Below are 25,235 nucleotides of genomic sequence, written 5' to 3'. Positions count from 1 at the left end.
TATCACCCCCTCTTCTCCACACATGGATTTGTGGTAGTTAAAGGGACAGCGATTCTCCTTGTTTTGTGAGTTTGTAATGAACTTTTTCCCATATTACAGACTCTAGCAGTTTACCAATAACTTCCCGAGTTTTGGTTTTGAACTTCCAGAATTCCCTGGACTCGAGAACTGTTCCCGAAGATTGGAAGGTGGCAAATATAACCCTGACGTTCAAGAAAGGAGGGAGAGAGAAAACAAGGAACCATAGCCTGACATCAGTAGTACGTGCAAAAAAAATTCACAAGGATGATACCAGAACTGAGAGATATACCTATCAGGAAAAGCTGAACAGGCTGGGGGCTCTTTACTCTAGAAAAGAGAAGTTGAGGGGTGGTCTTATGAAAGCGTTTGACAGGGTTGATGCAGAGAGAATGCTTCACTTGTGGGGGATACCAGAACTAGAGATCATAAATATGAGAGAAATAGCACCAAAGTAAAAAATAGTTCAGAAATAGAAAGGATTCGATGGGCAAAAGCGAGGTAGACTAAGATGGGCTTGGAGTGCATGTGCGTAAATGCACGTAAATAAGGTTGGTGAACAGCAGGCACAAGTTGCCACATGGGACTATGATATAGTGGCAATAGCAGAGACACGGGACAAAGAAGGGGAAGACTGGGAATGTAATATTCCTGGCAATAAGGTATTCAGGAAAGAGAGGGAAGGAAAAAGTGAAGTGGCTGCCAGTATTGATCAAATAAACTATTATAGCACTGGATGGTGCAGTCGAGTGGTTAAAGACAGGGTCTATTTGGTTTGAATTAAGGAACAATAGAGGAGCTATTACGCTACTGGGTGTATACTATAGGCCACCAAATAGTGGGAAGGAGGTAGAGGAGCAAATTTGCAGGCAAATTACAGAAAGATGCAAGAACTACAAAGTCGTGAAAATGGGGGCTGTTATGTCTTGAATAAAGAGCCAGACTAGATACTCAAAGTAAGGTGTGACCGTAGTCCTTTATTACAGATCTCAGACTGCCTCTCCAGCCTGTGAGGCCTCCTGAAAACAGGTGCTCCCAAGGGATTGTGGGCTCCCTTGAGACCCCAGTGGATAAGCCCTCTGGTGGTTAGACATGGTATTTACAGGTTTACATACATAACAACACTCCCCATCCTGCTCCTCCCCCAAAGTCAATAGTGTAACTATTTACAATGTGAGTCGATCAGGGACCTTACTTTCCCTGGTTGATTGTCGGTGCAAATGCTGGTTTTGGTGAGTCATTTGTTGGGCCCTCGCTGGGCTGCTGGGGGTGATGAGTCCAGCTGGGCTGCTGCGGGTGATGGGTTCTGCTTTGTGGTCAACTGCTAGGCCGGTTGTCACTTGTGTGTGTGTTGGAGGGTCGAAAAAGGAAGAGTCTATTGTGGGTTGTTCCGGATAGTCTAAAAATCTGAGTTTGGTTTGGTCCAAGTGTTTCCTGCAGGAGTCCATTTGAGAGTTTGACCACAAACGCCCTACTCCCCTCGTTGGCATCATGATATGTGTTCCGTTGAAGCCGCCTGCTCTCTACCTGTTCGTGTCGATCAGGGTGAACTAACGAGAGCCTTGTCTTAAGTGCCCTTTTCATGAGCAGTTCAGCGGGAGGGACCCCAGTGAGCAAGTGGGATCTTGTGCAGTAACTAAGTAGGACATGGGATAAGCGAGTCTGCAGTGAGCCTTCAGTTACCCTTTTCAAGCTCTGCTTGACTGTTTGAACTGCTCGTTCTGCCTGACCGTTGGACGCTGTTTTGAACAGGGCAGATGTGACATGTTTGATCCCATTGCGGGTCATGAACTCCTTAAACTCGGCACTGGTAAGGCACGGCCCATAGTCACTTACAAGGACATTAGGCAGGCCGTGCGTGGCAAACATGGCCAGTAGGCTTTCAGTGGTGGCAGCGGACATGCTTGCCGACATTAGCACACATTCAATCCATTTGGAGTACGCATCTACAACCACGAAGAACATTTTTCCCAAGAATGGGCCTGCATAGTTGACATGGACCCTGAACCACGGTTTGGAGGGCCAGGACCATAAACTTAGTGGCCTCTCCTTGGGTGCATTGCTTAACTGTGAGCATGTATTATATTTGTGCACGCAGGACTCTAAGTCCGCATCGATACCGGGCCACCACACGTGGGATCTGGCTATCGCTTTCATCATTACGATGCTTGGGTGGGTGCTGTGGAGATCACTAATGAAAGTGTCCCTGCCCTTTTTTGGCCCCACTAACCGATTTCCCCATAGGAGGCAGTCTGCCTGTATAGACATTTCATCTCTGTGCCGCTGGTACGGCTTTATTTCTTCCAGCATCTCTAACGGAACACTAGACCAACTCCCATGGAGCACACAGTTTTTTACTAAGGACAGTAAGGGGTCCTGGCTTGTCCAGGATTTAATCTGTCAGGCGGTAACAGGTGATTGTTCACTCTCGAATGCTTCCATTACCATAACTAAATCTGCGGGCTGTGCCATCTCCACCCCTGTGGTGGGCAATGGTAGCCTACTGAGAGCATCGGCACTGTTTTCTGTGCCTGGTCTGTGGCAGATGGAGTAGGTGTATGCAGACAACGTGAGCGCCCATCTCTGGATGCGGGCCGATGCATTCGTATTTATCCCCTTGCTTTCAGAAAAGAGGGATATAAGCGGCTTATGGTCAGTTTCCAATTCAAATTTGAGCCGGAACAGATACTGATGCATTTTCTTTACCCCGTAAACACACACTAACGCTTCTTTTTCGATCATACTGTAGGCCCTCTCAGCCTTAGACAGACTTCTGGATGCATAAGCAAGCGGTTGCAATTTCCCAAATTCATTAGCTTGTTGCAATACACACCCGACCCCGTACGATGACACGTCACATGTACCAAATGCTTACATGGAACATACAACACAAGCAATTTGTTTGAACATAACAGCTTCTTAGCTTTCTCAAAGGCATTTTCTTGGCTTTTACCCCATACCCATTCATCTCCTTTACGCAGTAAAGAGTGCAGGGGTTCTAACAATGTGCTAAGACCCGGTAAGAAATTACCAAAATAGTTCAGGAGTCCTAGAAACGGCCGCAGCTCCGTCACGTTCTGTGGTCTCGGTGCGTTCTTGATTGCCTCCGTCTTCGAATCGGTGGGCCTGATGCCGTCCACCACGATTCTTCTCCCCAGGAACTCCACTTCAGGCACCAGGAAAATGTACTTCTAGCATTTTAACCTGAGCCCCACATGATTAAGCTGACTAAGAACCTCCTCCAGGTTCTGCAGGTGCTCGACGGTGTCCTGACCTGTAACCAAGATGTCGTCCTGGAAGACCACAGTGCGCGGGACCAACTTCAGCAAGCTTTCCATGTTCCTCTGAAATATCGCCGCGGCCGATCGAATCCCAAACGGGCATCTGTTGTAAATGAAGAGACCTTTGTGTGTGTTGATGCAGGTGAGGCCCTTCGATGATTCCTCCAGTTCCTGCGTCATGTAGGCCGAGGTGAAGTCCAGCTTCGTGAACGTTTTCCCTCCCGGCAGCGTCACAAATAGGTGGTCTGCCTATGGTAGTGGGTATTGATCTTGCAGGGAGAAACAATTAATAGTTACTTCGTAATCACCACAGATTCTGATGGTGCCATCTTCCTTGAGGACTGGAACAATCGGACTGGCCCACTCGTTGAATTCGATCAGTGAAATGATGCCCTCTCATTGCATCCGGTCCAGCTCAATCTCCACCCTCTCATCATATACGGTACCGCTCTCGCCTTGTGGTGGATGGGTCATGCCCCCGGAATCAAATGGATCTGCACTTTTGCTCCTTGGAACTTCCCGATGCCCGGTTCGAACAGCGAGGGGAACTTGTTTAGGACCTGGGCACATGAGGTGTCATCAACGGACGAAAGCGCTCGGACGTCATCCCAGTTCCAGCGTATCTTTCCCAGCCAGCTCCTGCTGAACAGCGTGGGGCCATCGCCCGTTACCACCCAGAGTGGTAACTCATGCACCGCTCCATCATAGGAGACCTTTACGGTAGCACTGCCGATTACGGGAATCAGTTCCTTTGTGTACGTTCTTAGTACAAATGGGAGTCAGCACTGGCCTTGAGGCCTTGCTGCGCCACAATTTATCAAAAGTCTTTTTGCTCATTATGGACTGGCTTGCGCCTGTGTCCAGTTCCATGGACACCGGGAATCCATTTAATTAAATCTTGAACATTATCGGGGGACACTTTGTGGTAAATGTGTGCACCCCATATACCTCTGCCTCCTCGGTCTGAGACTCTGGTTCGTCGTGATCCACCGTGGATCTGTCCTCCTCTGCAACATGGCGGTTTGCAGGATTAGCAGGGTTTGCAGCTCGTCTGCACATGCGTTGGAGGTGTCCCATTGTTCCACAGCCCTTGCAAACATCTCCTTTGAAGTGGCATGAATGGAAACAATGATCACATCCACAGCGCCAACAAGGTGTTAATGGCCTTGTATTCACCACCCTTGATGGTGGACTCTGAGTCATCTGCGGATGTGCAGCTGCAGGCGTGTAAGTCCTGCCCTGTACATTTCGATTCGAAAACAACTTTACTTTGTTCACAGTACTTGCAGCAGCACTAGTGTGCTGAGAGATCTGTTTGGTATTGTCACTGGTGGCGATGAACGCCTGGGCTATCACTATGGCTTTACTCAAGGTTGGGGTCTCTGCAGTCAAAAGTTTGCGAAGTATTACTTCATGGCCAATGCCAAATAAAAAGTCCCTGAGCATGTGCTCCAAATGTCCTTCAAATTCACAATGTCCTGCAAGGCGCCTTAGCTCCGTGACGTAGCTCGCCACTTCCTGGCCTTTAGAAACATAGAAAATAGATGCAGGAGTAGGCCATTCGGCCCTTCGAGCCTGCACCGCCATTCAACAAGATCATGGCTGATCACCCACTCCAGCACCTCCCCCCCACGCCCCCTCCACACACCCGACTCCCGCAGCCGCAAGGACCACATCCAACTCCCTCCCGAACACATCCAATGAACTGGCATCAACAACTCTCCACGTCAGGGAACCCCACAGGCCAACAACTCCCCAAATGAAGAAGTCTCTCCCAATCCCAGCCCCAAACAGCCCACCCCTCATCCCAAGAGCGTGCCCCCCCCCAGCTCCGGACCCACCCAACACCGGGAACACTCCCCCCTGCACCCAACCAGCCCTGTCTCTTGTACGTGTAGAACCGATACCTCGCCATCAGAAGCTTTCCTTTGGGTTTAGATGCTCCCAGACCAGTGTGCACAACTCATCGTACGACTTGTCTGTGGGTTTCAATGGAGCAAGCAGATTTTTCATGAGGCCATACGTTGGTGCCCCGCAAACAGTGAGGAGGATCGCCCTTCGTTTGGCAGCGTTCGCTTCTCCTTCCAGCTCATTGGCCACGAAGTATCGGTCGAGTCGCTCCACGAAGGTTTCTCAATCATCTCCCTCCGAAAATTTCGCTAGGATGCTCACAGCTCTCTGCATTGTTGCGGTGGGGTTCGTCATTTGTATCTCGTCGCCAGTTATGGCTTGAATAAAGAACCAGACTAGATGCTGCAAGCTCAAAGTAAGGTGTGACCATAGTCCTTTATTACAGATCTCAGAGTGCCTCTCCAGCCTGTGAGGCCTCCTTATATACAGGTGCTCCCAAGGGATTGTGGGCTCCCTTGGGACTCCAGGGAATAAGCCCTCTGGTGGTTAGACATGGTATTTACAGGTTTACATACATAACAGGGACTTCAATTATCCAAATATAGACTGGGATAGTGACAGTGGCAACATGGCTAGGAATTCATGAAATGCGTACAAGAGAACTTTCTGGATCAGTGTGTTTCCAGCCCAACGAGGAAGGAAGCAGCACTGCATTTAGTTCTGGGGAATGAGGTGGGATAAGTCGAGCATGTTTCAGTGGGAGAGTATTTGGGGGAACACTTTTATAGGCCGCTCCCCTCTCACCAACTGCTGCTGGCTCTCGATCTCCCGCTGGGCCTTTTATAGGCCGCTCCCCTCTCACCAACTGCTGCTGGCTCTCGATCTCCCGCTGGGCCTTTTATAGGCTGCTCCCCTCTCACCAACTGCTGCTGGCTCTCGATCTCCCGCTGGGCCTTTTATAGGCTGCTCCCCTCTCACCAACTGCCGCAAATAGATGTTAACAAATATGATGTGATTGGGATTACGGAGACGTGGCTCCAGGATGATCAGGGCTGGGAACTCAACATCCAGGGGTATTCAACATTCAGGAAGGATAGAATAAAAGGAAAAGGAGGTGGGGTAGCATTGCTGGTTAAAGAGGAGATTAATGCAATAGTTAGGAAAGACATTAGCTTGGATGATGTGGAATCTATATGGGTAGAGCTGCAGAACACTAAAGGGCAAAAATCGTTAGTGGGAGTTGTGTACAGACCTCCAAACAGTAGTAGTGATGTTGGGGAGGGCATCAAACAGGAAATTAAGGGTGCATGCAATAAAGGTGCAGCAGTTATCATGGGTGACTTTAATATGCACATAGATTGGGCGAGCCAAACTGGAAGCAATACGGTGGAGGAGGATTTCCTGGAGTGCATAAGGGATGGTTTTCTAGACCAATATGTCGAGGAACCAACTAGGGGGGAGGCCATCTTAGACTGGGTGTTGTGTAATGAGAGAGGATTAATTAGCAATCTCATTGTGCCTTCCCTTGGGGAAGAGTGACCATAATATGGTGGAATTCTGTATTAGGATGGAGAATGAAACAGTTAATTCAGAGACCATGGTCCAGAACTTAAAGAAGGGTAACTTTGAAGGTATGAGGCATGAATTGGCTAAGATAGATTGGCTAATGATACTTAAGGGGTTGACTGTGGATGGACAATGGCAGACATTTAGAGACCGCATGGATGAATTACAACAATTGTACATTCCTGTCTGGCGTAAAAATAAAAAAGGGAAGGTGGCTCAACCGTGGCTATCTAGGGAAATCAGGGATAGTATTAAAGCCAAGGAAATGGCATACAAATTGGCCAGAAATAGCAGCGAACCTGGGGACTGGGAGAAATTTAGAACTCAGCAGAGGAGGACAAAGGGTTTGATTAGGGCAGGGAAAATGGAGTACGAGAAGAAGCTTGCAGGGAACATTAAGGCGGATTGCAAAAGTTTCTATAGGTATGTAAAGAGAAAAAGGTTAGTAAAGACAAACGTAGGTCCCCTGCAGTCAGAATCAGGGGAAGTCATAACGGGGAACAAAGAAATGGCAGACCAATTGAACAATTACTTTGGTTCAGTATTCACTAAGGAGGACGCAAACAACCTTCCGGATATAAAAGTGGTCAGAGGGTCTAGTAAGGAGGAGGAACTGAGGGAAATCTTTATTAGTCGGGAAATTGTGTTGGGGAAATTGATGGGATTGAAGGCCGATAAATCCCCAGGGCCTGATGGACTGCATCCCAGAGTACTTAAGGAGGTGGCCTTGGAAATAGCGATGCATTGACAGTCATTTTCCAACATTCCATTGACTCTGGATCAGTTCCTATCGAGTGGAGGGTAGCCAATGTAACCCCACTTTTTAAAAAAGGAGGGAGAGAGAAAGCAGGGAATTATAGACCGGTCAGCCTGACCTCAGTCGTGGGTAAAATGATGGAATCAATTATTAAGGATGTCATAGCAGCTCATTTGGAAAATGGTGACATGATAGGTCCAAGTCAGCATGGATTTGTGAAAGGGAGATTATGCTTGACAAATCTTCTGGAATTTTTTGAGGATGTTTCCAATAAAGTGGACAAAGGAGTACCAGTTGATGTGGTATATTTGGACTTTCAGAAGGCTTTCGACAAGGTCCCACACAGGAGATTAATGTGCAAAGTTAAAGCACATGGGATTGGGGGTAGTGTGCTGACGTGGATTGAGAACTGGTTGTCAGACAGGAAGCAAAGAGTAGGAGTAAATGGGTACTTTTCGGAATGGCAGGCAGTGACTAGTGGGGTACCGCAGGGTTCTGTGCTGGGGCCCCAGCTGTTTACATTGTACATTAATGATTTAGACGAGGGGATTAAATGTAGTATCTCCAAATTTGCGGATGACACTAAGTTGGGTGGCAGTGTGAGCTGCGAGGAGGATGCTATGAGGCTGCAGAGTGAATTGGATAGGTTAGGTGAGTGGGCAAATGCGTGGCAGATGAAGTATAATGTGGATAAATGTGAGGTTATCCACTTTGGTGGTAAAAACAGAAAGACAGACTATTATCTGAATGGTGACAGATTAGGAAAAGGGAAGGTGCAACGAGACCTGGGTGTCATGGTACATCAGTCATTGAAGGTTGGCATGCAGGTACAGCAGGCGGTTAAGAAAGCAAATGGCATGTTGGCCTTCATAGCGAGGGGATTTGAGTACAGGGGCAGGGAGGTGTTGCTACAGTTGTACAGGGCCTTGGTGAGGCCACACCTGGAGTATTGTGTACAGTTTTGGTCTCCTAACTTGAGGAAGGACATTCTTGCTATTGAGGGAGTGCAGCGAAGATTCACCAGACTGATTCCCGGGATGGTGGGACTGACCTATCAAGAAAGACTGGATCAACTGGGCTTGTATTCACTGGAGTTCAGAAGAGTGAGAGGGGACCTCATAGAAACATTTAAAATTCTGACGGGTTTGGACAGGTTGGATGCAGGAAGAATGTTCCCAATGTTGGGGAAGTCCAGAACCAGGGGTCACAGTCTAAGGATAAGGGGTACGCCATTTAGGACCGAGATAAGGAGAAACTTCTTCACCCAGAGAGTGGTGAACCTGTGGAATTCTCTACCACAGAAAGTAGTTGAGGCCAATTCACTAAATATATTCAAAAGGGAGTTAGATGAAGTCCTTACTACTCGGGGGATCAAGGGGTATGGCGTGAAAGCAGGAAGGGGGTACTGAAGTTTCATGTTCAGCCATGAACTCATTGAATGGCGGTGCAGGCTAGAAGGGCTGAATGGCCTGCTCCTGCACCTATTTTCTATGTTTCTATGTTTCTATAATATCAGCAGGTTTAGAAAAGGACAAGTAAAAATCAAGCATTAGAATAATTAACTGGAACATTCGTTCATGGGATTTGGGTAGTTCTGGCAAGGCCGGCATTTATTGCCCATCCCTAATTGTCCTCAAGATGATGTTGTTGAGCCACCTTCTTGAACTGCTGCAGTCCTTATGAAGGTACTCCCACGGTGCTGACTTTGTCATAGCGGTATGTTACAATTGAATGACTTGCTAGGCTATTTCAGAGGGCAGTTAAGAGTCACATATCGGCCAGACCGGATAAGGGCATCAGATTTCCTTCTCCTAAAGGACATCAGAGAACTAGATGGGTTTTTATGACAATCCAGTAGTTCCATTACTGATGCTAGCTTTTTATTCCAGATGTATTTAATTAACTGAATTTAAATTCCCCAGCTGCCACGGGGGGATTTGAACTTGTGTCTCTGGATTATTAGTCCAGGCCTCGGGATTGCTAGTCCAGTGACTAGAAATTACCATTATATTACCATTCCCATTATGCAGTGAGATAGAATGAAAAAGGATCTGGCCCAAGTGGATTGGAGTCAAAATTTGGGAAGCAAAACAGCAAGTGAACAACGGGAGGCCTTCAAAGAGGAGATGGTTCCGAGATAGAGTGGACACATTCCTATTAGGGGGAAAGGAAGGGCATCCAAAGCTAGAGCTCCCTAGATGACTAAAATGACAAAAAAGGATGCTTTTGACAAATGCAAGGTTCAAATACAGTGGGGAATCAAGCTGAATATAGAAAGTACAGAGGAGATCTAAAATATGGAATAAGAGGGTCAAAGAGAGAGTGTGAAAATAGATTAGCAGCTAACATAAAAGGGAACACAAAAGTCTTTTATATACACATAAATAGTAAAAGGGTAGTCAAAGGAAGGGTTGGGTCAATTAGGGACCAAAAAGGAGATATTCTTGTGCAGGCAGAAGGCATAGCTGAGGTATTAAATGAGTACTTTGCATCTGTCTTCACTAGAGAAGAGGATGCTACTAATGTAGCAGTAAAGAAGGAAGCAGTAGTGATATTAGATAGGATAAAAATAGATGAAGAGGAAGTACTTAAAAGGTTGGCAGTCCTCAAAGTAGAAAAGTTATTCGATCTGGATGGGATGCACCCTGCATTACTGAGGGAAGTAAGGTTGGAAATTGCAGAGGCTCTAGCCATAATCTTCCAATCCTCCTTGGATATCGGGGTGGTGCCAGAGGACTGCAGGACTGTAACTGTCATACCCCTGTTTAAAAAAGGGGAGAGGGATAAACCCAGAAACTACAGGCCAGTGAGCTTAACGTGGGTGGTAGGGAAACTTTTAGAGACAATAATCTGGGACAAAATTCATTGGCATTTGGAAAACTATGGGCTAATAACAAAGTCAACACGGATTTGTTAAAGGCATGTTTGAGTAACATGATTGAGGTTTTTGATGAAGTAATGGAAAGGGTTAATGAGGGTAGTGCAACTGATGCTGTGCATATGACTTACAAAAAGCGCTTGACAAAGCACCACATAATAGAATTGTTAGCAAAATTAAAGCCTATAGGATTAAAGGGACAGTGGCAGCATGTATACATAATTGGGTAAAGGACAGAAAGCAGAGAGTAGTATTGTTTTTCAGACTGGAGGGAAGTATCCAGTGGTGTTTCCCAGGAGTCGTTAGGACTATTGCTCTTTTTGATATATTATTAATGGGCTGGACTTGGGTATACACGGCATTATTTCATCATTTGCAGAAGACACAGAACTCAGAAATGTAGTAAACAATGAGCAGACTTCAGGTGGAAATAGACAGACTGGTGAAATGGTCAGACACGTGACAGATGGAATTTAATGTAGAGAATTGTGAAGTGATATATTTTGGTAGGAAAAATAAGGAGAGGCAATATGAACAAAATGGTACAATTTTGAAGGGGGTATCGGAACAGAGAGACCTGGTGTGTACGTACACAAATCTTTGAAGTTGGCAGCAGAACATTGGAATACTGAAGTCTAGAGGTAACAAGGACATGGTTGTGGGTTTCAGCAGTACATCAGCTGAGATCTCCCTTCACCTCCATAATATCACCCAGCTCCGCTCCTGCCTCAGCTCATCTGCTTTGTTGCCTCCAGACTTGACTATACCAGCGCTCTCCTGGCTGGCCTCTCAACTTTCACCCTCTCTAAATGTCTCCGACTCTCCACCTCTCCTCCTTTAAGACACTCCTTAAAATCTACCTCTTTGAGCATGCTCTAGGCCACCTGACCAAACATCTCTTTATGTGGCTTGGTGTCAAATCTTGTTTGATGAGACTCTTGTGAAGAGCCTGGAAACATTTTACAATGTTAAAGGAACTAGTTGTTGTGGTTGTTGACTTCAGAAGAGGGAGAGAAGGATCATGCATTCAACATTTCTGGCAGAAGATAATTGTGAATGCTTCAGCCTTCCTTTTGCACGTAGGTGCTGGGCTCTGCCATCATTGAGGATGGGGATGTTCATGGAGCCTCCTCCTTCCGTTATTTGCTTAATTGTTCACCACCATGCACGACTGGATGTGGCAGGACTGCAAAGCTTTGATCTGATGCATTGGTTGTGGGATCACTCAGTTCTGTCTATAGCATGCTGCTTATGCTGTTTAACAGTCAGGTAATCCTGTGTTGTAGCTTCACCAGATTGGCACTTCATTTTTAGGTACACCTGGTGCTGCTCCCAGCATGTTCTTCGACACTCCTCATTGAAGTGAGGTTGGTCAGCTTGCTTGATGGTAATGGAGGAGTGAGAATATGACGGGCCACGAGCGTGCAGATTATGTTGGAATACAATTTTGCAGCTGCAGATGGCCCACAGCACCTTATGGCTTCCCAGTTTTAAGCGGCTGGGTCTATTATTAGCCTATTCCACATGGCACAGTGGTAGTGCCACACAATACTATGGAAGTTGTCCTTCGTATGAAACATAGAAAATAGGTGCAGGAGTAGGCCATTCGGCCCTTCGAGCCTGCACCACCATTCAATAAGATCATGGCTGATCATTCACCTCAGTACCCCTTTCCTGCTTTCTCCCCATACCCCTTGATCCCTTTAGCCGCAAGGGCCATATCTAACTCCCTCTTGAATATATCCAATGAACTGGCATCAACAACTTTCTGCGGTAGAGAATTCCACAGGTTAGCAACTCTCTGAGTGAAGAAGTTTCTCCTCATCTCAGTCCTAAATGGCTTACCCCTTATCCTTCGACTGTGTCCACTGGTTCTGGACTTCCCCAACATCGGGAATATTCTTCCTGCATCTAACCTGTCCAGTCCCGTCAGAATTTTATATGTTTCTATGAAATCCCCTCTCATCTTTCTAAACTCCAGTGAATACAGGCCCAGTTGATTGAGTTTCTCCTCCTCATATGTCAGTCCTGCCATCCCGGGAATCAGTCTGGTGAATCTTCGCTGCACTCCCTCAATAGCAAGAACATCCTTCCTCAGATTAGGAGACCAAAACTGAACACAGTATTCCAGGTGAGGCCTTCCTGCAGTAAGACCTACCTGCCCCTATATTCAAATCCCCTAGCTCTGAAGGCCAACATACCATTTGCCTTCTTCACTGCCTGCTGTACCTGCATGCCAACTTTTAATGACTGATGTACCATGACACCAGGTCTCGTTGCACCTCCCCTTTTCCTAATCTGTCACCATTCAGATAATATTCTGCCTTCGTGTTTTTGCCACCAAAGTGGATAACCTACATTTATCCACATTATACTGCATCTGCCATGCATTTGCCCACTCACCTAACCTGTCCAAGTCACCCTGCAGCCTCTTAGCATCCTCCTCACAGCTCACACCGCCACCCAGCTGAGTGTCATCTGCAAACTTGAAGATATTACACTCAATTCCTTCATCTAATTCATTGATGTATATTGTAAATAGCTGGGGTCCCAGCACTGAGCCCTGCGGCACCCCACTAGTCACTGCCTGCCATTCTGAAAAGGACCCGTTTATCCTGACTCTCTGCTTCCTGTCTGCCAACCAGTTCTCTATCCACGTCAGTACATTACCCCCAATACCATGTGCTTTAATTTTGCACACCAATCTCTGTGTGGGACCTTGTCAAAAGCATTTTGACAGTCCAAATACACCACATCCACTGGTTCTCCCTTGTCCACTCTACCAGTTACATCCTCAAAAATTTCTCTTTCATAATCCATGCTGACTTGGGACGATCCTGTCATTGCTTTCCAAATGTGCTGCTATTTCATCTTTCATAATTGATTCCAACATTTTCCCCACTACTGATGCCAGGCTAACTGGTCTATAATTACCCCTTTTCTCTTTCCCTCCTTTTTTAAAAGGTGGTGTTACATTAGCTACCCTCCAGTCCATAGGAACTGATCCAGAGTCGATAGACTGTTGGAAAATAATCACCAATGCATCCTCTATTTCTAGGGCCACTTCCTTAAATACTCTGGGATGCAGACTATCAGGCTCGAGGGATTTATCGCCCTTCAATTTCATCAATTTCCCTAACACAATTTCCCGCCTAATAAGGATTTCCTTCAGTTCCTCCTCCTCTCAAGACCCTCGGTCCCCTAGTATTTCCGGAAGGTTATTTGTGTCTTCCTTCGTGAAGACAGAACCAAAGTATTTGTTCAACTGGTCTGCCGTTTCTTTGTTCCCCATTATAAATTCACCTGAATCTGACTGCAAGGGACCTATGTTTGTCTTCACTAATCTTTTTCTCTTCCCATATCTATTGAAGCTTTTGCAGTCAGTTTTAATGTTCCCAGCAAGCTTCCTCTCGTACTCTATTTTCCCCCTCCTAATTAAACCCTTTGTCCTCTGCTGAATTCCAAATTTCTCCCAGTCCTCAGGTTTGTTGCTTTTTCTGGCCAATTTAAATGCCTCGTCTTTGGATTTAACACTATCCTTAATTTCCCTTGTTAACCACGGTTGAGCCACCTTCCACGTTTTATTTTTACTCCAGACAATTGTTGCAGTTCATCCATGTGATCTTTAAATGTTTGCCATTGCCTATCCACCAACACCCCTTCAAGTATCATTTGTCAGTCTATTCTAGCCAATTCCCGTCTCATACCATCGAAGTTACCTTTCCTTAAGTTCAAGACCCTAGTCTCTGAATTAACTGTGTCACTCTCCATCTTAATAAAGAATTCTACCATATTATGGTCGCTCTTCCGAAAGGGACCTCGCACAACAAGATTGCTAATTAGTCCTTTCTCATTACATATCACCCAAGATGGCCAGCCCTCTAGTTGGTTTCTCAACATATTGGTCCAGAAAACTATCCCTAATACACTCCAGGAAAATCTCCTCCACCGTATTACTACCAGTTTGGTTAGCCCAATCTATATGTAGATTAAAGTCACCCATGATGACTGCTGTATCTTTATTGCACGCATCCCTAATTTCTTGTTTGATGCTGTCCCCAACCTCACTAATACTGTTTGGTGGTCTGTACACAACTCCCACTAGCGTTTTCTGCCCTTTGGTATTCCGCAGCTCCACCCATACAGATTCCACATCATCCAAGCTAACGTCCTTCTTACGATTGTATTAATTTCCTCTTTAACCAGCAATGCTACCCCACCTCCTTTTCCTTTCTGTCTATCCTTCCTGAATGTTGAATACCCCTGGATGTTGAGTTCCCAGCCTTGGTCACCCGGGAGCCATGTCTCCGTGATGCCAATTATATCATATTCGTTAATAGCTGCCTGCTTAGTTAATTTGTCCACCTCATATTGAGGCACAGAGCCTTCAGGCTTGCCTTTGTAACACACTTTGCCTCTTTAGAATTTTGCTATAATGTGGCCCTTTTTGATTTTTGCCTTGGGTTTCTCTGCCCTCCACTTTTACTTTTCTTTTTTCTATCTTTTGCTTCTGCCCCCATTCTACTTCCCTCTGTCTCCCTGCATAGGTTCCCATCCCCCTGCTATATTAGTTTAACCCCTCCCCAACAGCACTAGCAAACATTCCCCGTAGGACATTGGTTCCAGTCCTGCCCAGGTGCAGACCGTCCGGTTTGTACTGGTCCCACCTCTCCCAGAACCGGTTTCAATGTCCCAGGAATTTGAATTCCTCCCTTCTGCACCATTCCTCAAGCCACGTATTCATCTTAGCTATCCTGTCATTCCTACTCTGACTAGCATGTGGCACTGGCAGCAATCCTGAGATTACTACCTTTGAGGTCCTACTTTTTAATTTAACTCCTAGATCCCTAAATTCAGTTTGTAGGACCTCATCCCGCTTTTAACCTATATCGTTGGTACCTATATGCACCACGACAACTGGCTGTTCACCCTCCCCCTCCAAAATGTCCTGCAACCGCTCCGAGACATCCTTGACCCTTGCACCAGGGAGGCAACATACCATCCTGGAGTCTCAATTGTGGCCGCAGAAACACCTATCTATTCCCCTTACAATAACATCCCCTACCACTATAGCTCTCCCACTCTTTTTCCTGCCCTCCTGTGCAGCAGAGCCACCAACGGTGCCACGAACTAGGTTGCTGCTGCCCTCCCCTGATGAGTCATCCCCCGCAACAGAACCCAAAACGGTGTATCTGTTTTGGAGGGGGATGGCCGCAGGGGATCTCTGCACTACCTTCCTTCCACTGCTCTTACTGTTGATCACTTATTCCCTATCTGCCTGTGTATCCTTTACCTGCAGTGTGACCAACTCACAAAATATGCTATTCATGACATCCTCAGTATCGCGGATGCTTCAGAGTGAATCCACCCACAGCTCCTGCGCCGCAATGTGGTCTATCAGAAGCTGCAGCAGGACACACTTCCCGCACATGTAGTTGTCAGGGACACTGGAAGCAGTGTCTTAACCCTTAGATTAACCTAATTTGGCAACAATGATAAAGGTTACCTACTGATAATGAAATAAAAAGAAGAAAAAAAGATTAAATACTCACCAATCCACCAGCCAATCACTTACCCGCTTGGCTGTGACATTACCTTTCAATTTCTTTCTACTTCTTTGTTTACCTTCTGTCCCTGCATCGGCTGGCTCCCAACTGTCGCTGCTTGAACTCCCTCTCGGGCCTTTTAGAGGCCTCTCCAACTCCCCAAACTCCCGCTCCCGACTACTGCTGCTCGAACTCCCGCTCGGACCAAGATAGAACTTGGTCTCCACAAAGGCCAACTTGGTATCATCTGCAAATTTAGACAACATGACTCCAATTTCTGAGTCCATATAATGGTGAACAGCAGTGGTCCCGGCAGTCTGAAAAACTTTGCTTGGCTCTTTCCCTCTGATTTCTGGTTTGTAGCCATCTTTTCATCCATTCTGCGACCTGGCCCTTGACTCCACACAGCCTGACTGTGGTCATCTTATAGACCGTACTTGCTGCAGACACAGTGCACCAGTGGTGGAGAGGGTGGATATTGAGTGCTGTGGCAGGGGTGCTGTGAACTGGATTTCTCTGTCTCGTGTTTTGAGGCATCGCTAATGGTGGTCTTCACCTCTTTCCACATTAAAATAAAACTTGTTGCCAGTTTATTAAAGCCATTAACAGCCTCTTGGGTGGGACACACAAACAAAATGAGGCCTCGTAAGTTTCCCTCAGAATGACAGGCCAGAACTCACGTTACAAAAACAGTTAGAATATATTTAGCAATTAAATCAGATTGGGTGTGTCCTGAGATGTGAGTTAGTAAAGGAAATGTGTCAGCCAGCATACTTCACACCATGGCCGAGGACCCGGGCACTCAGGTTTCTGTGTAATTTATTTATTAAATTTGTTTATTGCCCAATCTCAATTGGGCTGGTGGGTCATCTTCTGACAGAGGCTGGGGTCCCCAATGGAGGGCTTTCTATGCGGAAGTCCTCCTCCACTGCACCACTCGGGACCTGGGGTAGAGACTGTTACACAGAGCAGTCGTGTGCAGTCGACTTTAGCCCCTTTCCAGGCTCCAAGGCCAGATGTGGATTTTTGTGGCCCTGGGGCATGTATATATTCAGAGAGAGTGTTTTCAGCCCCTGCATAGTTACCTGAAGGAGCTGCTCCTCAAGTTTTGGTTACACTTGAGCCCTGCCCTCCTAATCTTAGACCACCCGGTGCGGAGGGTGGGGGTGGCAGGGTGTGTAAGTTGGAGTATTTTTTCCTGGACCTTCTCTTGGGTCTGGCAAAAACAGAAATGTGCAAGTCCAGGATGGGCAGGGCCCATTGGGGGGGTCGCACTGGCTGCCTGCCTCGCTTCTGCGGTCTTGCCCGGGTGGCACTGGAGAGGGAGCATGTGGTGTCCATCTGGAAGGCTTGATACCTTCCGTGACCCAGTGGGCACCGCAGGTTAAAGAAATGATGATTGATCTTCATAATCACTTTATGATTTGTGTGTACATACTTACTTCTGTTTATTTCATATTTGTGGTGTACAAAGGCACTTGCCATCTGGTGACACTGGAGCAATTTAATGTAACCCCCTACAGGTAGTGAAAAAAAACCCAATCTCAAATGGATAACATGAAATAAATGTTATCTTCACTACTTGGGGGTTGTGTACCCAGAAACCCCCGCACGGCTGAACGTGCCCTATGAATGACTACAGGAGCCCAGTGCGCAGACATGGGACCTGTCTGTGTTCTGGACAGTGCCAATGCCAGTGGTGGAGATGGTCTGTGGCAGTGGTAGAGATGGTCTGTGGTGGAAGAGATGGTCCTGTGAGGTGCCAGGAGATTGTGAGCTCAGAGGAGGAATTGGACAGCTGGATGTGCTGGGAAGCTTCATAAACAGGTCGCGAAGGCCTCAGGCACCGAATAAGAGCCCGGTCGCCCTGAATAAGAACCCGCAGGTCCCGTGTTTGCACCGCGGTGATAGGCTTGGCCGCCCGGGTTAATTAGCTGCCATCTTGGACTGGGTGCGATCAGGGCACCTGTGCGGCCATCTTGGTGGAGGCATTCTGCCCAGTGATGGGCCGATTACAGCGCCTGGATGGTCATTTTGGTACAGGAAAAGAGTTAAACATGATTTTCCCTTCATGAATCCATGCTGCGTCTGCTTGATTGCACTATTCCTATCTAGATGTCCCGCTATTTCTTCCTTAATGATAGTTTCAAGCATTTTCCCCACTACAGATGTTAAACTAACCGGCCTATAGTTACCTGCCTTTTGTCTGCCCCCTTTTTTAAACAGGCGTTACATTAGCTGCTTTCCAATCCGCTGGTACCTCCCCAGAGTCCAGAGAATTTTGGTAGATTATAACGAATGCATCTGCTATAACTTCCGCCATCTCTTTTAATACCCTGAAATGCATTTCATCAGGACCAGGGGACTTGTCTACCTTGAGTCCCATTAGCCTGTCCACCACTACCCCACTAGTGATAGTGATTGTCTCCAGGTCCTTCCTTCCCACATTCCTGTGACCAGCAATTTCTGGCATGGTTTCTGTGTCTTCCACTGTGAAGACCGAAGCAAAATAATTGTTTTAAGGTCTCAGCCATTTCCACATTTCCCATTATTAAATCCCCCTTCTCATCTTCTAAGGGACCAACATTTACTTTAGTCACTCTTCTCCGTTTTATATATCTGTAAATGCTTTTACTATCCGTTTTTATGTTTTGCGCAAGTTTACCTTCGTAATCTATCTTTCCTTTCTTTATTGCTTTCTTAGTCATTCTTTGCTGTCGTTTAAAATTTTCCCGATCTTCTATTTTCCCATTAACCTTGGCCACCTTATACGCATTGGTTTTTAATTTGATATTCCCCTTTATTTCCTTGGTTATCCATGGCTGGTTATCCCTTCTCTTACCGCCCTTCTTTTTCACTGGAATATATTTTTGTTGAGCACTCTGAAAGAGCTCCTTAAAAGTCCTCCACTGTTTCTCAATTGTGCCACCGTTTAGTCTGTGTTTCCAATCTACTTAGCCAACTCTGCCCTCATCCCACTGTAGTCCCCTTTGATTAAGCATAGTACGCTTGTTTGAGACACTACTTCCTCACCCTCAATCTGTATTACAAATTCAACCATACTGTGATCACTCATTCCGAGAGGATCTTTTACTAGGAGATCGTTTATTATTCCTGTTTCATTACACAGGGCCAGATCCCTTGTAGGTTCTGTAACATACTGTTCTAAGAAACAATCCCGTATGCATTCTATGAATTCCTCCTCCAGGCTACCCCGTGCGATTTGATTTGACCAATCGATATGCAGGTTAAAATCCCCCATGATTACTGCCGTTCCTTTTTCACATGCCTCCATTATTCCCTTGATTATTGCCCGCCCCACCGTGAAGTTATTATTTGGGGGCCTATAAACTATGACCATCAGTGACTTTTTCCCCTTACTATCTCTAATCTCCACCCAAAATGATTCAACATTTTGTTCATTGGAGCCAATATCGTCTCTCACAACTGCCCTGATATCATCCTTTATTAACAGAGATACCCCACCTCCTTTCCCTTCTTGCCTATCTTTCCGAATCGTCAGATACCCCTGTATGTTTAATTCCCAGTCTTGGCCCCCCTGCCAGTGTGGCCGGTGTGTCCCCGTCCAGGTCGTTGGCTATAAAGAAGTGTTCCAATCTTTCCACAAAAGCATCCCAATCTTCCCCCTCTGTAAATTGCTGAAAGTTGCTGAGGTTAGACATGCTCAGGTTAGACATGTTGAGCATGTAGTTCATGATCTCGTATTCCCGTCGCCAGTTGTAGTATATGTAGGCACCTTTAGTAATGACTCCACGAGGCAGGGTATGGTACTTCAATTGTGCAGACCTGCAGTCCTTTATTAGCAGCTTCTGAGTGCCAACAACAAGCTGTGAGTTCCCTTTTATACTGGGTTACCTGCCGTGTGCAGGCAACCCCTGGGTCTCCAGCAACAGCACCCTCTGGTGTACCGGTAAGGTGTGTACATTACAAGGGTACATTCAATGTGACATAACAGTGTTACAGACATCACACAGTGAACAGGCATGCCTACACAACAATTTTGAACGCATCTATCAAATCTCCTCTCAACCTTCTCTGCTCTTCTCCAGTCTATCCATGTCACTGAAGTCCCTCATCCCGGAATCATTTTGTAAATCTTTTCTGCACCCTCTGTCAAACAACTGTCAAATAAATCAGCTTTGTTTCCTGCATACAGTGAGTCGATTCCTTGATTTCTCCAAAAGGAGACTAATTGATGTCCTGTTACTAACTCTTCTATTTTTGAGCCTTTTCTCTTTTGTTAAAGGAAGACTTGCCATTCACGGCCTCAAGATGTCCGAAAGCCCTTTACAAGCAATTAAGTAGCTTTTAAGTGCAGTCGCTGTTGTAATGTAGGAAATGCAGCAACCAACTTGCACACAGCAGGCTCCCACAGACAGCAATATGATAATGACTAGATAATCTGTTTCAGTGATGTAGGTTGAGGGATAAATGTTAGACCGGACACCAGGGTGAACTCACCTTTTCTTCAAAATAATATCATGGGATCTTTTACACCCATTTGAGAAGTCAGAAGGGACCTCAGTTGAACGTCTCATGTGAAAGACGGCACCTTTGACAGTGCAGCTCTCCCTCTGTACTGCATTGGAATGTCAGCCTAGATTTTATGCTGAAGGTTCTGGAGGTGGAATTGAACCCACAACCTATTGACTCAGACAAGAATGCTACCACTGAACCATGACTAACACCTCATGGCTCTAGATTATTTCAGTTCTCTTACTATCGGTCACTCTCATGGACAAGTCAGAGCTTCCCTTACCTTCCACAGTACCACTCCTAGCCTTCAGATCAGGGAAGTTATTGGTAACATGCCCAGGTACCTGCCCTGGCAGTGTTTGATGGGACAGTGTAGAAGAAGCTTTACTGTATCTGACCCATGGTGTAACTGCCCTAGGATTGTATAGAGGAAGCTTTACTCTGTATCTAATCAGTGCTGTACGTGCCCTCGTGGTGTTCAACAGGATAACGTAGAGGGAGTTTTTGCCGTATCTAATCGGTGCTATATCTGCCCCAGGTGCATTTGAAGGAACAGTATAGAGGGAGCTTTACTCTGTACCTACCACGTGCTGTACCTGCCCTGGGAGTATTTGAAGGGGCAGTGTAGAGGAAGCTTTAATCTGTATCTGACCCATGCTGTACCTGCCCTGGGAGTTTTGGGCCAGTATAGAGATTTACTCTGTATCTAACCTGTGCTGTAGCTGCCTTGGGAATGTTTGATGGAACAGTGTAACAACATAAGAAATAGGAGCAGGAGTAGGCCCCTTGAGCCTGCTCTGCTATTTAATAAGATCATGGCTGATCTGATCATGGACTCACCTCCACTTCCCTACCCGCTCCCCATACGCTTTATTCCCTTATTGCTCAAAAATCTGTCTATCTTTGCCTTAAATATATTCAATGACCGAGCCTCCACAGCTCTCTGGGGCAGATAATTCCACAGATTTACAACCCACTTAGAGAAGAAATTTCTCCTCATCTCAGTTTTAAATGGGCAGCCCCTTATTCTGAGACTATGTCCCTTAGTTTTAGTTTCCCCTATGTGGAAATATCCTCTCTGCATCCACCTTGTCGAGTTCCCTCATCATTTTATATGTTTCGATAAGATCACCTCTCATTCTTCTGAACTCCAATGTGTATAGGCCCAACCTATCTTCTTAAGTCAACCTAGTGAACCTTCTTTGAACAGCCTCCAATGCAAGTATATCCTTCCTTAAATACAGAGACCAAAACTGTAGGCAGTACGCTACGTGTGGCCTTACCAATACCTGTACAGTTGCAGCAGGACTTCTCTGCTTTTATACTCCATCCCCCTTGCAATAAAGGCCAACATTCCATTTGCCTTCCTGATTACTTGCTGTTCCTGCATAGTAACTTTTTGTGTTTCATGCACAAGGATCCAAGGTCCATCTGTACTGCAGCACTTTGCAATTTTTCTCCCTTTAAATTATAAATTGCTTTTCTATTACTTCTGCCATAGTGGATAACCTCACATTATACACCATCTGCCAAATTTTTGCCCACTAACTTAGCCTGTCTATATCCCTTTGCAGATTTTATATGTCCTCCTCACAATTTGCTTTCCCACCCATCTTTGTATCATCAGTAAACTTGGCTACATTACACTCGGTCCCTTCATCCAAGTCATTCATATGGATTGTAAATAGTTGGGGACCCAGCACCAATCCCTGCAGCACCCCACTAGTCACTGTTTGCCAACCGGAAAATGACTCATTTATCCCGACTCTCTTTTCTGTTAGTTAGCCAATCCTTTATCCATGCTAATATATTACCCCCAACCCCATGAACTTTTATCTTGTGCAGTAACCTTTATGTGGCACCTTATCAAATGCCTTCTGGAAAATGAAATACACCACATCCATTGGTTCCCCCTTATCCACCCTGCTCGTTACATCCACAAAGAACTCCAGCAAATTTGTCAAACATGATTTTCCTTTCATAAAACCATGTTGATTCTGCTTGATTGAATTATGCTTTTCCAAATGTCCCGCTACTGCTTCCTTAATAATGGATTCCAGCATTTTCCCAATGACAGATGTTAGGTCTACAGTGCCTTCTTTTTGTCAGCCTCCTTTTATAAACCGGGGCATTACATTTGCGACTTTCCAATCCGGTGGGATCGCCCCAGTATCCAGGGAATTTTGGTAGATTACAACCAATGCATTCACTATCTCTACAGCCACCTCTCTCAAGACCCTAGGATGTAAGCCATCAGGTCCAGGGGACTTGTCCACCTTTAGTCCCATTATTTTACCGAGTACTCCTTCATTAGTGATTGTATTAAATTCCTCCCGACCTATAGCCCCTTGATTATCCACTATTGGGATGTTTTTAGTGTCTTCTACCGTGAAGACCGATACAAAATATTTGTTCAATGTCTCTGCCATTTCCTGGTTCTCCATTATTAATTCCCAAATCTCATCCTTTAGGGGACCAAGATTTACTTTAACCACTCTTTTCCTTTTTATGTACCTGTAGAAACTCTTACTATTTGTTTTTATATTTCATGCTAGTTTACTTTCATAATCTATCTTCCCTCTCGTTATCATTTTTTTAGTCGTTCTTTGCTGGCTTTTAAAAGTTTCCCAATTTTCTAGCCTCCCACTGGTCTTGTCCACTTGGTATGCCCTTTTTTTCAATTTGATACGATCCCTTATTTCCTTGGTTAGCCATGGATGGTTATAATTATAGGACCTCAAAAGTAGTAATCTCGGGATTGCTACCAGTGCCACGTGCTAGTCAGAGTAGGAATCGCAGGATAGCACAGATGAATACGTGGCTTGAGCAGTGGTGCAGCAGGGAGGGATTCAAATTCCTGGGGTACTGGAACAGGTTCTGGGGGAGGTGGGACCAGTACAAACCGGACGGTCTGCACCTGGGCAGGACCAGAACCAATGTCCTAGGGGGAGTGTTTGCTAGTGCTGTTGGGGAGGAGTTAAACTAATATGGCAGGGGGTTGGGGACCAATGCAGGGAGACAGAGGGAAACAAAAAGCAAAAGACAAAAAGGAGATGAGTAAAAGTGGAGGGCAGAGAAACCCAAGGCAAAAAACAAAAAGGGCCACTGAATATAAAGGGGCTGCAGGAGGGGTCAAAACTAAAAATCATGGTTTAAAAACTAGGATGAAAACACTCTACCTAAATGCACGCAGCATTCGAAATAAAGTAAATGAGTTGATGGCACAAATCATTACAAATGGGTATGATTTGGTGGCCATTACAGAAACATGGTTGCAGGGTGGCCAAGACTGGGAATTAAACATACAGGGGTATCTGACGATTCAGAAAGATAGACAAGAAGGGAAAGGAGGTGGGGTAGCTCTGTTAATAAAGGATGATATCAGGGCAGTTGTGAGGGATGATATTGGCTCCAATGAACAAAATGTTGAATCATTGTGGGTGGAGATTAGAGATAGTAAGGGGAAAAAGTCACTGGTGGGCGTAGTTTATAGGCCCCCAAATAATAACTTCACGGTGGGGCGGGCAATAATCAAGGGAATAATGGAGGCATGTGAAAAAGGAACGGCAGTCGTCATGGGGGACTTTAACCTACATATCGATTGGTCAAATCAAATCGCACGGGGTAGCCTGGAGGAGGAATTCATAGAATGCATACGGGATTGTTTCTTAGAACAGTATGTAACAGAACCTACAAGGGAGCAAGCCATCTTAGATCTGGTCCTGTGTAATGAGACAGGAAAAATAAAGGATCTCCTAGTAAAAGATCCTCTCGGAATGAGTGATCACAGTATGGTTGAATTTGTAATACAGATTGAGGGTGAGGAAGTTGTGTCAGAAACGAGCGTACTATACTTAAACAAAGGGGACTACAGTGGGATGAGGGCAGAGTTGGCAAAAGTAGACTGGAAACAAAGACTAAACGGTGGCACAATTGAGGAACAGTGGAGGACTTTTAAGGAGCTCTTTCATAGTGCTCAACAAAAATATATTCCAGTGAAAAAGAAGGGCGGCAAGAGAAGGGATAACCAGCCGTGGATAACCAAGGAAATAAAAGAGAGTATCAAATCAAAGACCAATGCGTATAAGGTGGCCAAGGTTAGTGGGAAACTAGAGGATTGGGAAAATTTTAAGCAAAGAATGACTAAAAAAGCAATAAAGAAAGGGAAGATAGATTACGAAAGTAAACTTGCGCAAAACATAAAAACAGATAGTAAAAGCTTTTACAGATATATAAAATGGAAAAGAGTGACTAAAGTAAATGTTGGTCCCTTAGAAGATGAGAAGGGGGATTTAATAATGGGAAATGTGGAAATGGCTGAGACCTTAAACAATTATTTTGCTTCGGTGTTCACAGTGGAAGACACAAAAACCATGCCAAAAATTGCAGGCCACAGGAATGTGGGAAGGGAGGACCTTGAGACAATCACTATCACTAGGGGGGTAGTGCTTGACAGGCTAATGGGACTCAAGGTAGACAAGTCCCCTGGTCCTGATGAAATGCATCCCAGGGTATTAAAAGAGATGGCAGAAGTTATAGCAGATGCATTCGTTATAATCTACCAAAATTCTCTGGACTCTGGGGAGGTACCATCGGATTGGAAAACAGCTAATGTAATGCCTCTGTTTAAAAAAGGGGGCAGGCAAAAGGCAGGTAACTATAGGCCGGTAAGTTTAACATCTGTAGTGGGGAAAATGCTTGAAACTATCATTAAGGAAGAAATAGCGGGACATCTAGATAGGAATAGTGCAATCAAGCAGACGCAGCATGGATTCATGAAGGGGAAATCATGTTTAACTAATTTACTGGAATTCTTTGAGGATATAACGAGCATGGTGGAT

At 45.6% G+C, this 25,235-nt stretch overlaps 1 pseudogene; it reads left to right on the top strand.

Annotated features, from left to right (window-relative positions):
* LOC139228623 (zinc finger protein 585A-like) overlaps positions 1 to 25,235 on the top strand; it is an 89,766-nt pseudogene that overhangs the window by 24,740 nt on the left and 39,791 nt on the right.

Source organism: Pristiophorus japonicus, chromosome 2 (genome assembly GCF_044704955.1).
Source record: "Pristiophorus japonicus isolate sPriJap1 chromosome 2, sPriJap1.hap1, whole genome shotgun sequence".
NCBI classification, from domain to species: domain Eukaryota; kingdom Metazoa; phylum Chordata; class Chondrichthyes; family Pristiophoridae; genus Pristiophorus; species Pristiophorus japonicus.
This window is presented reverse-complemented; position numbering and strand designations above follow the sequence as displayed.